Genomic DNA, 13,695 nt, shown 5'->3' on the forward strand with positions numbered 1-13,695 from the left:
GGGATAATGAAAGATAGTACCTTGATGAAAGGTGAAATTGTGTTTTGGTAAAGGAAGGGTTTGTGATTATCGAACTCCGATCTTTGCATACCGATTTGAATCGTACAAGTGATTTTACGGGCGATCGCAATAGTATTTCAATGATCAAATCTTCGAGCACGTAACTTCTAAACTTTGATATGGAGTAACTAGGAGAAATTGTTATCTCCTCCTCTTTGGTTTTTATCATTGTTGTCAGTTTTGTTTGAAGCTAGGAGCAGAATTTTTAATTCAATATTTTATTTCTTTCCTTTAAGAAATTAATCACTCATATCATGTTAAAAGTATATATGTAATGAGAGTACGTATTTATAGAAACTATTTCCTATTTAACAAAGTACAACAAGTTAACAATCAATTGACTTTGTTGGTTACGCAACAACCTTTTAGGAGGCGTTTGATTCACATAACTAAGGTATAAGGTATGAGTTTAGAATAGTTTAAACCCATACACGAAATATAGGTATGAGGTATGGGTTTAGAATGACTAAAACCCATACCATATGTTTGGTTGTCAAAAATATGAATTTCAAACCCATACCTCAAACCCATGAGGTATGGGGTTTAGAAACCTTGGGGGGGAGGTGGGTTTGGTTCATTCCATTCCCTTAGGTATCAAATAAAAGGAGAAAATAGTGAGATATTCCATTCCAGAATTAAACCAAACACATGGTATTAAGTATCAAGTTCCAACCCGATACCACCTTAACCTCATTCCTGATTCCAACCCCATACCACTCTGTGAACCAAACGCCCCCTTAAGAGTTTCAAACCCATACCTCAAACCCGCAAGGTATCAAATAAAAGAAAAGAAAAAAAAAATTGCATACCAAACATATGATATTAAGAATCAAGTTCCAAACCTATACCACTATGGTTTCATTCTTGATTTCAATCTCATACTAATTTGCGAACCAAACAACCCCTTAATCATTAGGATCTATTCCTTAAATGATTAGACTAAAAGAAAAACAATCAATTACCATACACTCGTTTCTTTCTTTCTGAAATTCATGAATATGGAAGACCAAAGTATGGTATACCATATCCGATTTTATGCAATTCAATCACGCAAAACAACAGATCAAAGTTATATCAAAATTTTCTATTGTTTATTTTTTTTATTATCAAAATAGCTTTCACATTTCTTTTCTTATTTTTTTTAAGCATCCAAACGCTATAAAACACCAATGTAAACTCACAAACAACTTTCAAAGTAGCAAGATTATTGTAGCTAATTAAGATTAGAATTGAATGTGCATACAAATTAAACCCAAAACATAACTAAATACCCGTAATATTAATTAATAACACAGTACAAAACCTAAATCAAATATGATTAGGGTTAATGAGACTTTCGGAATAAAACACCACACGTTGAAGGCGTTGATGACCACAACTAATATCATCATATAACTTACCATATTCATTAGTAGCTTCAATATAAAAACGCTTATTAGGTTGACGTCCATCAAATATAACCAAATTTCTCATTGAATTGGGGTAGTTCCTATTTTCAAAGACTATAACGTTACCATTACCCATAATCCTTATTATTTTGTATTTACTTCCTATGTTGTTCCATCTCCCTGCAAGTTTGCCCTTCTTTTGAGTATTCGACTTGGTTATCATCCACATCTCAACAATACCTGGATTTGGTTCAATACACCAGCCAAATGATCCAATGTATTGTAGGTAAACACAAAGACTGCCATCACCGGTAGCATTGATTTTTGTCGCGATTTTCCTTTGGTTCTCCTCAATGCTGCTATAGATCGGCTTAAGGTCAGCCACCCTTTCAAATACTTCATTCACCATATCAAATTTAAATATAAAATTTACCTTATTATCTCTGTTGTGATCAATTGTATCAAAATAGTCTATATAGTGACATTCACATCTCTTAATCTCTAATGTCCAATGTAACGCATCATTGGATATAATTGCCTCCGCACTTCTGTTATAGTCACACTCCGTATTAATCTTGATCTCACACATGGAAAAAAAATCAGTGTCTATATTTCTCCACTTATTAAGTCTTGTCGAGTATACATAAACCAATGTGCAAAATTGTTGTGCGGACTTGGACCTAGTAACAAACACGAGTTTGTAGTCGTCGATTGTAGAAGCATAGCCAAACCCGGAAAATAAAATTGGAAACTTAAAATTAGGTGGTGGTGGGATGATCCGATACTCGTCGATGGTGGGATTCCAAAGATAGAGGGTTTTGCCAATACAGACGTATAGTATTCCATTACACGATGCGTTAACATCTATATATCGTACACCCTTATCTAACAAGGTTGTTTTCTTAATAAAATTAGAAGACAATGGTACAAATTTGCCTTTTATATGTTGATTAGTTTTCTTATATGGGATATCATTGAGATCGAGATTAAGTATGAACATAGAATTATCGTCTCGAATAATAAGATGGGATAATGAAAGATAGTACCTTGATGAGAGGTGAAATTGTGTTTTGGTAAAGGAAGGGTTTGAGATGATCGAACTCCAATTTTTGCATACCGATTTGAATCGTACAAGTGATTTTACCGGCAATCGCAATAGCATTTCAGTGATCAAATCTTCAGGCATGTAACATCCAATCTTTGAAGGAGATATTGTTTTCTCCTCCTCCTCTTTGGTTTTCATCATTGTTGTCGTTTTTTTTAAGGTTGGCCTTTTGAGTTTTTTAGGTTTATCAGTTTATGTGAATGTTCATTTAGCTGGAAGAACACAAGTTTTATTCAATGTTTTTGTTTCGGCTAAAAATTGACTTTCGAGGCCTGAGGGCTGCTTGTGGGCCTCGGATTTGGGCCTCATGTGGACCTGTAAAATGAACTACGAGTCATAGGGTTAGACCAACCTCGTTCACTTTAACTTTTTTTTTTTTATTGAACTGAAATTATTTTTACTAAATTAAAATTATTTTTACTAATTTAATGTTATATTTATTTTTTAAAGTTGCTGAATTTTATATAATTTTTTTAAGATTAAGGATCTGTTCACATTTACTGAGTTGAATTAAATTGATTAGAGCTGAACTGAACTGATTGAAGTTAAACTGAACTTAAATTAAGCTGAATTGAACAGGCCATAAGTGATCCAAGCCTTACCTACAATATAACGTCGAGCCATTATTTTCCTGATTATACGTAAAACATTAAAACATCCCCTAAAACCAATAGCAATTGAAGAAAGAAAAAAAAATTAACTACTTTATTAAATGTAAATCAATAAAATACGATTACACTATCGATAAACCTTTCCTTACCTTCTAAATTTCTAATAACTCGAAAAAGAAAATTTTAAAGCTCCACCTAACATAAAAGCTCGAAAAAAAATCTCCCAAGTCCTCTGTTATGGTGTGTGTCAGCCGGCCACGCAGTCTCGCTTGTAAAACAAATATATGACAATTGAAATACATTGAAATCTTGAGTCAATTAGGAAAAATGAAGTAATACCATTGTTTATATGCTGCCTCCATTTTTCTATTACCACGACAATTATGATTTCACTCATATGCATTCACAATAATAAATCAAGTACCTTACCTATTTCAAGTTAAGCTCGAATTTTCATTTTTTTTTTTTTTTTCCTACGCATTAAACTATGCAAAATTTCAGAAAGGATTGAGCTTTTTAAAAGTTGTATTGGACGATGTCCTGGGTGTCGGGCAAGTAGGCTAATTTTTTAAGTGTTTAGATCATTGCATGCCTAAATTTTCCTCTGTATAAAGTAGATTAATAGCTAATTTCCTGTCACAAAAACTTATTTAATAAAAATAACAATAACAATAATAATAATAATAATAATAATAATGATAATAATAATAATAATTTTTAAAAAAATCGTGGGTATTCCTGTAAGAAAAGGACTACTGAAAATTTTATTAAATACCTCACAAGTTACAAGACACAAATTACAAGTCACAAACAAACAAGCTATCCTAGCATAAGATCAATTTTTCGAGATCTACTATGAAACATGAAATTAAGGACTATAAAATCTTAATATTAAAGTTAAATTCCCTTAAATTTGGAGCAATTTGTGCCCATGCGAAGAAGAGACGAAGTGACTCCAAGCTTGTTAGTTTCAAGGTCTATTTCCACCAAATTATCCTCCATTTGTTTTCCACCTATTACTATTGAAGTGGTTGGGCTTGAACCTCCATCAACAAATCCTAAGCACATTACATTCTCTGAAACCTTCACCATTGAATTCGCGCCGTAGATCCTCCACCTTGCATTCTTGTTGTGCAACAAGGGACTTTTACCATCCATTATTATGTCAATAATTGGTACTGATGGACCAGTTTTAGCGTTGTTAACGATTGATTTTGTACTAAAACACGCCCCGAAAGGAGCCACTGGAGCAACCCTAGTCATCTTCATGGCGGTTGCTTTTGTTACAAAAATGTTGATAAGAGCCTTGTATATTTCACTGTGGAGTACAGTGTAAGGGTCCATAGTGCTTATCTTAGTACCTCCAACTGCTTGCTTGATGTCGAAGGACAACAATGAGGATCTGAAGCGTATTGGGGTTCCATCGATTTTGATAGACCTTACCTTGATAAAGTATTCTACTGAAGTTTCTCCTTCTGATCTTATTGGCGCAGTGCTGTTAGGATTGATTATAAGTGGGGTGGTTATAAGTGATTTAGACATATAACTAGGGCTTCCTCCAAAGTAGATAGCGCCATTATAACCCGAAGAAGTGGAAGAAGGAAGACAAAGAGCAAACTTACGAGGAACCTTGAAAGTTGAGGAGATTTGGGAATGCAAGGCAAAAGGTACCCTTGCAAGGGTAACCACCCCTTTGGTATGAGGTGATAAGCCCTTCAAAGGACCTTTGTCTGCGCAACTAAAAGGAAAAGTAGGTAAGCTAGCTTTAGAGAGTTGAGCTAGTGAGTTTGGTTGTGCTTGCTTGTACAAGCTCGATACATCCTCGACGAGGCCACCAGCATAGAGACCGTCGCCCCATGGGGTGTATGCGTAAACACCACAAGTGTTACCGGAGCAAAAAGTCCCTGTTGGCTCATAGCGCGCACACTTGGGTGAGTTACAGGGTACTTCATGGTAGGTTGTGGAATTACTATTGTAGCCATAGAGGTCACAAGCGAACCATGACCATCTATTACCGATATCAATGACTAGATACACGCGAGTAGATGGGCGTGTTCCTACTAGAAAAGAGGTGTAGTATTGGGACTTTGTGTTGTCCTTGACAATAGGAAGCACAAAGGTAGCATTGGAGAAATGAAAGGAGAAAGCAGAGATAATGAGAAGGAAACAGAGTAAAAAGGGTGTTGAAGCCATTAAATTATATTAGTGGCTTTGAATTTGAGATGGATTTACCAAATCTAGTGAATGTGTATTTATAGTACGAAATGGAGCGTAGGGACTACGGAGTGCATGATACCCCCCACCTTTCAGCTCAACATGTTCATAAAAAATTAGAAAAAAAACTCAACATGTCATTAAAATATTAGAAAAAAAAAAACTCAACATTTCATATTAAATAAAAATAAATAAATTACACGAAGATTTAGGAGATTAAACAAAGAAAAAGCAAGCTACTCTAATCTGTTTAAAATACAGCTAAAATGACTAATCCATTAAAAATACGGTTAAAGTGATGCAAATACTCCCTCCGTCTTATAAAGATTGTATTATATTATTCCTGTAAATGGGTAAAAGAAGGACTCCCCCGGGCGGCTCGAGTGGCAAATTATTCTGTAACATGATTTTGTGTGCTAATCCCTTCTTTTTGACGCAATGCTGTAATTAACAGAGCAATTTTTTTAACACTAGTTACCACTTGCCGGTTGACTAGTTCTGCTCGATGTAGTCTTTCTTTTTTATTTTTGTTATTCTAATTATTGTCAGATTGTACTATGGGCTTCAAAGTAACTGTATCTATGGTGCATTGAGCATACTCGTCACATTACTCACATGCTCTAAGAAACATGTTGTTGAGGCTTGCTCTGTGGATTGAGACAGGTGATGGTGTCAAATTGGTGAATGGTGAGTCCAGAAAAATCAAAGGCTATGTCAATGCACTGCTTTCGCCTATTAACAACCGTGGTTTTGCCATCTAGAATCACACCGAACAAATTCCAATCACTTAGCCTTCGCCTATGGTTAGCTACAACTCTTTTTATTGGCCATCGAGTTCATCAAACCAAATACACAGGTAATACTACTAGCCTATTAGGGGCCTAGAGGGTGTTTGACCCGCAAAGAAATATGGGATCGGAACTTGATTCTTGATACCTCATGTTTGGGTTGATTCTAGAATGATTTTTTTTAAAAAATTCATTTAACACTTAAATTTATTGGTATGTGGCCTATGAGCCATTCTCACCTCCTCTAAGTCTCTAAACCCCATACCTTGGGGTTTGGATGAGATATGGGTTTAAAACTCTAAAAATCATAAACCAAACACAAGGTATGGTTTTAATTCATTTTGAAACGCATACCTCATACCTAAATCCCGTGAATATCACCCAACAAGAAAGCAAAAAACAAGGAGAGTTTAAATAATTCATGTGTTCCATATTTTCCAATAATTATCTATAGCCCAACTTGGAATACAAAAATAAGATAACCCTCAATGATGTTTATACGAATTTTTTTACATTTTCAAGAGGATAAGCCACTAGAGGAAAAAAAATAAAATAGAACAAAAAAATGCTAAATAAAAAAATTAAAAAAAGAGAGAGAAAAGGAGAGAGAGAGAGACACTAAACAGCCTCAGCATGATGGAGTACTTCATAAAATATGCGAGTGGCCGCACTGGCAAGTAGCAACATGTAGGATAGCTGAAAATATTTTTTATCAGATAAGGAAAACAGGATGGATAAATTTCTCTTGCACACCATTTTAGAAGTAATTTGTGGAATTGAGATACTCTTGTTTATGGTTTAATAATCTAGTTCAATGTTTTCCAAAATAAAAAGAGATACTTCAAAGTATAATCTACCAAGATTTAAATGAAGATAAACAGGAGTTGGCTGACAGGCTGATGAGAGGGTGAGACTAGAGCATGGTTTAACCCTAATTTCACATTCCATGTTTTTGATGAGTTATAATTTTTGCTTAGCTTTTTACCCCTTGATCTGCTATTTCACCCTATATGCTGTTTCAAAGCCTTCTGGAAAGCATATATGTTTAATCAGAGAAAACCGTACGTAAATGACATTGTATAGAGGACCTAATAGCCTAAGAGCATCATCAATGAAAATTCTAACATATCATTCTCACATGATAAAGTGAAGAATTGAAAAAGAAGTATACCATAGTTTATACACTTCCTCGTTGTTATGATTTCACGCATAGGCATTCAGCATTCACAATAAAGAAATTACCAGTTAAATCTCAAGTTAATCCCATACTCTTGAATTTCTAATTAAAAGGGTTCAGCTTTCTAAAAGTTGTATTTGGAGGATGCCCAATTGCCCAGGGTGTCGGGCAAGTTGGCTTAGTTTTTAACCATTTATATTGCTGCATGCTTAATTTCTATAAAATAGATTTTATGGCTAATAATAATAATCATGGATTAAAAAAGTGCTACTTAAGTGGTTCACCATTAAAAGTTACCTTACAAGTTACAAGACACAAGTTACAAACAAACAAGTTACTTTAGCATAAGATTGAATATTTTCGAGATCTAGTATGAAACCAGAAATCAAAGACTATAGAATCTATATTGTAGCATCTAATTTAAATTCCTTTAAATTTGGAGCAACTTGTACCCATGCGAAGAAGAGATGAAGTGACTCCAAGCTTATTAGTTTCAAGGTCTATTTCAACCAAATTATCCTCCATTTGTTTCCCACCTATTACTATTGAAGTGGTTGGGCTTGAACCACCATCTACAAATCCTAAGCACATTACATTCTCTGAAACCTTCACCACCGAATTTGCGCCATATATCCTCCACCTTGCATTCTTGTTGTGCAACAAGGGACTTTTACCATCCATTATTATGTCAATAATTGGCACTGAAGGACCAGTTTTAGCATTACTAACCACAGTTTTTGCACTAAAACATGCCCCGAAAGGAGCCACTGAAGTGACCCTAGTCATCTTCATGGCAGTCGCTTTTGTTACAAATACGTTGATAAGAGCCTTGTATATTTCACTGTGTAGTACAGTGTAAGGGTCCATAGTGCTTATCTTAGTCCCTCCAACTGCTTCCTTGATGTTGAAGGACAACAATGAGGATCTGAAGCGTAATGGGGTTCCGTCGATTTTGATAGATCTTACCTTAATGAAATATTCTATGGAAACTTCTCCTTCTGGTTTTATTGGTGCAGTGCTGTTAGGATTGATTATAAGTGGGGTGGTTATAAGTGATTTAGACATATAATTAGGGCTTCCTCCGAAGTAGACAGCGCCATTATAGCCCGAAGAAGAGGAAGAGGGAAGACAAAGAGCAAACTTACGAGGAACCTTGAAAGTTGAGGAAATTTGGGAGTGCAAGGCAACAGGTACCCTTGCAAGGGTTACCACCCCTTTGGTACGAGGTGATAAGCCCTTCAAGGGGCCTTTGTCGGCGCAAGTAAAAGGAAACCCAGGTAAGCTAACTTTAGAGAGTTGAGCTAGTGAGTTTTGTTGGGCTTGCTTGTACAAGCTCGATACATCCTCAGCGAGACCACCAGTATAGAGGGCGTCGCTCCATGGGGTGTATGCTAAAACACCGCAACTGCCACCGGCACAAAAACTCCCTGTTGGCTCATAGCGCTCACACTTGGGTGACTTGCAGGGTATCTCGTGGAAGGTAGTTGAATTAGAGTTGTGGCCATATAGGTCACAAGTGAACCATGACCATTCATTACCGAGATCAATGACCAGATACACGCGAGTGGATGGGTGTGTTCCTACTAGAAAAGAGGTGAAGTATTGGGACTTTGTGTTGTCCTTGACAATAGGTAGGACAAAGGTGGCATTGGAGAAATGAAAGGAGAAAGCAGAGATAATGAGAAGAAGAAAACTGAGTAAAAAGGGTGTTGAGGCCATTATATTATATTGAAGGAAATATTGATGACTTTGAATTTGAGATGGGTTTACCAAATCTAGTGAATGTGTATTTATAGTACGAAGTGAAACGTAGGAACTAGGGAGTACATAATACCCCCCCCCCCCCCCCCCCCCAACCACCACCAGAGCTCAACATGTCATATAAAAATTAAGTAAATTACACAGAGATTAAGCCATTTAGGAGATTAAATATAGAAAGAGCAAGCAACTGTAATCCATATAATACGGCTAAAGTGATACCAATACTCCCTTCGTCTTATAAAGATTGTATTATATTATCCCTAAAATGGGTAAGAGAAGGGCTCCCCCGAGTGGCACGAGCGGCAAATTATTCTTTAATATGATTTGTTTTATTATACTAATCCCTTCTTATTGAGGCAATGCTGTAATTAATAAAGCTATTATTGAACTCTGCTAGTTTGCCACTTGCAAGCTGACTACGTGACTAGTTCTGTTCGATTTTGTCTTTCTTTTTCATTTTGTATTTCTAGTAGTCAGATTATACTATGAGCTTTTTAGTAACTCATCAAACTGTTCCTAGTAAAGTACTCCAAGGGTATAACTATCTTTTATTTATGTTTTCATATATAACTCAAAGTAAATATACTATATATATAACTTTGATTGTGGTGTTTAATATGTACTTTGATTGGTTCCTTTATTATTTACCGTACATAATATGATATTTAAAGTAACAACCTGAGGCATTGCTCGGGCTATGTATACATTAGTTACTACAAAATATCGTATTAGAGTGATATACTTAATAATTGTACCCATTGATAGAAAACAAATAGTCAAATCAAATTTCAGGTTCAAAAAAATCGATATATAAGGTCACGTTATACGGTGATGTCCGGCAAATAGAAAGGAAATATCAATAACAATGTATCTATGGTGCATTGAAATACTCCTCAAATGCTCTAAGAAACATGTAATTGAGGCTCTGTGGCCGAGACAGGTGATAATGCCAAATTGGTTAGTCCAGATAGATTAAAGGCTATGTTGATGCACGCACAGGTGCAAATTTTTGCCCATTAACAACCATGGTTTTAATGATTAATTTAGGGTTTTGCTGTTGTCAAAAAAAAAAAAAAAAAACAACCATGGTTTTGCCATCAAGAATCACACCGAACGATTTCCAATCACCAGCCTTCACCTATTGTTAGCTACAACTCTTTTTGTAGGCCATCTAATTCATCAAACTAGTTTCACATCAACACGGGTAATTCTATCAGGAGTTGTTTGTTTTGCAAGCGGTATGGGGTTGGAACTTGATTCTTGATACCACATAAATTGATTTTAGAATGAAGTTTTTTTTTTATTATTATTCTTTTGTATTATACCTAAAAATTTTAGTATGACCAAACCCACCTCCCGACTCCCCCTTAGGATCCTGTAATAAATTGGCTTTAGGAGGGGTAATTTGGGAAGTCTAGTATTATTATTAGGTTATGGTCCTTAGCTTTATTATAAATAGAGAGAGAGAAGGGAAGGCAAAAGATAGGCAGAAATTTGTATTGAAGGGAAACCTTGCAAAGTCATGGCCTAAAGCCATTTTGAGAGTGATAGCCTAAATCTATTAACCTATCCTTTTGTGAACATTTTGCCATTTTCAATCAATGTTCAAGCTTTATTTTAATTTTTATCTACTTCCATTATTAAATCAGAAATATAAACCTAGAAAATCAGTCCATTACAGTTTCTAAAACCCATACCTTGGGAATTTGAGGTATGGATTTACAACTCTTAAAATCATAAACCAAACACAAGGTATGGGTTTAGTCCATTCTAAACCCATACCTTATACCTAAACTCCATGAACCAAACACCCAAGGAATGAACTATCACCCCACAAGAAATGAAGAAACAAGCAGCGTTTTAATAATTCATGTGCTCCAATTTTTAACAGTTATAGCCCAGACTACTAAAACCAGGAATTGCTGCTATGAAGAAGGGATTAAACAACTGCAATAATGGCTAATTATTCAAAATAACACCTACCTCAAATGAAGCAGTAAGTCAGCAACTATGAAGCTAGAAGGCTGCTATTATAGCAGATCAGAGACCAGACCAGACCAGGGATGCAGAACAGATCAAGAATTTGCAAGCTGCACAACTGCATCTTTTCTTGATGATGCCTTCACAGTGCATTAAAAGTTAATACACGGAACAACAATAGTTCCTGCAATTCTTTCAAATATACAAGTCAGTAACCTTGACAATGTAGTATGGATTTTTAAATGCATGCAAAATTTGATTGTTCAAATTTGATTGTTCTGTCTGTCTGTAAAGTTTTCAAGTGCACACAAAGTCAGGGATGATCATTGCTTGGAAACTTACTTGAAATCATGCACCACCTCAATCAAGTAGCCTCTTGAGCTTGAATTGACATTTGACGCCCTGAAAATGAGAATTTACAAAGTATGAACCAGATGAAAGATTGGTACTGCCTATAAATATCAATAAGATAACCCTCAATGATCAAATGATATTTATAAGAAAGTTTTTATACTTTCAAGAGGATAAGCTATTGGGAAAAAAGAGTTTAACACTAAGACTTCGGCAAGATGGAGTCTTTCAGAAAACATGCAAGTGGTACTGGCACATAGCAATATGTAGGATAGCTGAAAATATTTTTTTATCAGACATTAGGAAAACAGGATGGATATTTTTCTTGCACATCATCTTTAGAAGCAATTTTTGGAATTGAGATACTTCATACCTACCAAGATTTAATTGCCATAGCACATTAACCATAACCACGTATAAGTGAATTCCACAATAACCATAACCACGTATAAGCGAATTCCACGTTGCCAAATCCGGATCAACTACACCATTAAACACTTTACTAGCATCATCAACAAACCCAAGCTTTGAATAAGCATTCACAGGTGAACTACCACAAATAGAATCCATTTGCAACCCAGAAACTACCAACCCATCATGAACAAGCCTAACACCCTCAACATCATTATTCTCATAACAAGCGCGTAAAATGCAAGCAAATGTAAAATTATCAGGACATAATTCAGACCTAAGTAGCTGATAAAAAAGATGAAATGCATTCTTAAAGTCATGAACTTGAGCATAAGCTCTAATAATGGAGTTCCAAAGATAAATGCTTCTTTGAGGACTTTCATCGAACAGTTGGTGTGCAGAGGTAAGATCACCATTGAGAGCATAGTATCTAATGATTTTGGTGGCCAAAAAAGGGTCAAGAGAAAGATGGGTTTTAGCAATGATGCCGTGTAATTGCTTGGTGTTTGAGATAGTTTGATGGGGTATTGAGAATTTGGACAGTATTATTCGAAGTGGTGTGATCATTGAATTAGATATTGTATGTTCATACTCTTTGCATAACTACAATGTTTTTTTAATAATCTGCAGGTTATAGAAAGAGGGATTAAGAAAATGTTTGTGTCAATTGAATTTGAGGATAGAAGAAAATTTGATCCAATAGACAGCAAAAGCCACAAATCACAATTACTTGATTAATTGAGATACCAAGCGTTGCACTCTTGGGCGCGAATAGTTTACAATTGTTATTTAAACTTTAAAAAATTTTACATCTCACAAATAATGCTCCAAAATTACAAATAACAATTAACATAGGTAGTATTTATCTTTTATCAGATGGCTAAAGGTGTTAAAAATTAACCCGATCCACTCAATTCATATTTCAACTTATATTGACACAATAATTGATTATGGAGCATTAATAGATTCAATCTGACTCAACCAATATAAGCCATGTTCACATTTACTGAACTGGTTGGAGTTGAACTGAACTGAGCTGAAATGAATATTTTATGAGAGAGGGAAATTAGGAGCTGAACTGATTGGAGCTGAACTGAACTGATTGGAGTTAAATTGAATTGAACTGAACTGAAATTAAGTAAATGTGAACAGGCCCTTAATCGAACTCGACCCAGTTTACCTCCGGTTTTCCTTTCATTCATTAAAAAGCATAAGAAAATAAGTTAAGCTCATTTGAAAAAAAAAAAAAAAAAGTTAAGTAAAGATAATGATAATTGTGTTAGGTGTTCACTTCATCTTATATTTGCTTCAAATTAATTTTTGTATATTTGTTTTTGCTAATCTGAATAAATATTAACAATTATTTTAACTAATTTGAACTTATTTTTTATAAGATGGTCTGATTTAACTAAATTTTAGATATGTACAATTACCAATCAACAAAAAAACATAAATTATATGATGTTTAATCAAATGCGTATTACGTTTTTTTTTTCTTCAGTTTTTATAAATTTTTTTCAAAAATTTAGTATCAATTAGATTACATGATTCGGGTTACAAATCACTTTCCATTTCCTTTTTCCAGACAGTAATTTATTTATTTTAGGTTTGTTACCTGGTTTTGTAAGTCATATTTATATTATACAAGAGATATTTTATCCTTCAAAAAAAAAATATATACAAGGGATATTTTATTATTCTTTTTTCTGTATTCTTTATTTTAAAAAATATATTCTTTATCTTAAAAAAAAAAAAAAAAAAACCAAATAAATGGATTAAGTTATGGATTGGATTATAACTAGGGGTGAGCATGGGACGGGTACCCGTACCATTAGTACTAACGGTTCGG

At 34.7% G+C, this 13,695-nt stretch overlaps 3 pseudogenes across 1 annotated transcript; all 3 read right to left on the reverse strand.

The window, feature by feature from the left end:
• Positions 1-3,897: 3,897 nt before the first annotated feature.
• LOC145589809 (putative aspartic proteinase GIP2 pseudogene) lies at positions 3,898-6,167 on the reverse strand (annotated as a pseudogene).
• Positions 6,168-7,601: 1,434 nt separating this feature from the next.
• Positions 7,602-9,087, reverse strand: LOC145589820 (putative aspartic proteinase GIP2 pseudogene; annotated as a pseudogene).
• A 1,964-nt stretch (positions 9,088-11,051) lies between these two features.
• LOC145577617 (putative pentatricopeptide repeat-containing protein At1g64310 pseudogene) lies at positions 11,052-12,413 on the reverse strand (annotated as a pseudogene). Its single transcript, XR_014098828.1, has 3 exons — positions 11,813-12,413; positions 11,427-11,486; positions 11,052-11,268 (listed from the first exon to the last, which is right to left on the reverse strand). The product of XR_014098828.1 is annotated as a putative pentatricopeptide repeat-containing protein At1g64310 pseudogene (transcript).
• Between the last annotated feature and the right edge of the window lie 1,282 nt (positions 12,414-13,695).

The sequence above is a fragment of the Chenopodium album genome, chromosome 2 (assembly GCF_948465745.1).
Source record: "Chenopodium album chromosome 2, dcCheAlbu1.1, whole genome shotgun sequence".
Classification (NCBI taxonomy): domain Eukaryota; kingdom Viridiplantae; phylum Streptophyta; class Magnoliopsida; order Caryophyllales; family Amaranthaceae; genus Chenopodium; species Chenopodium album.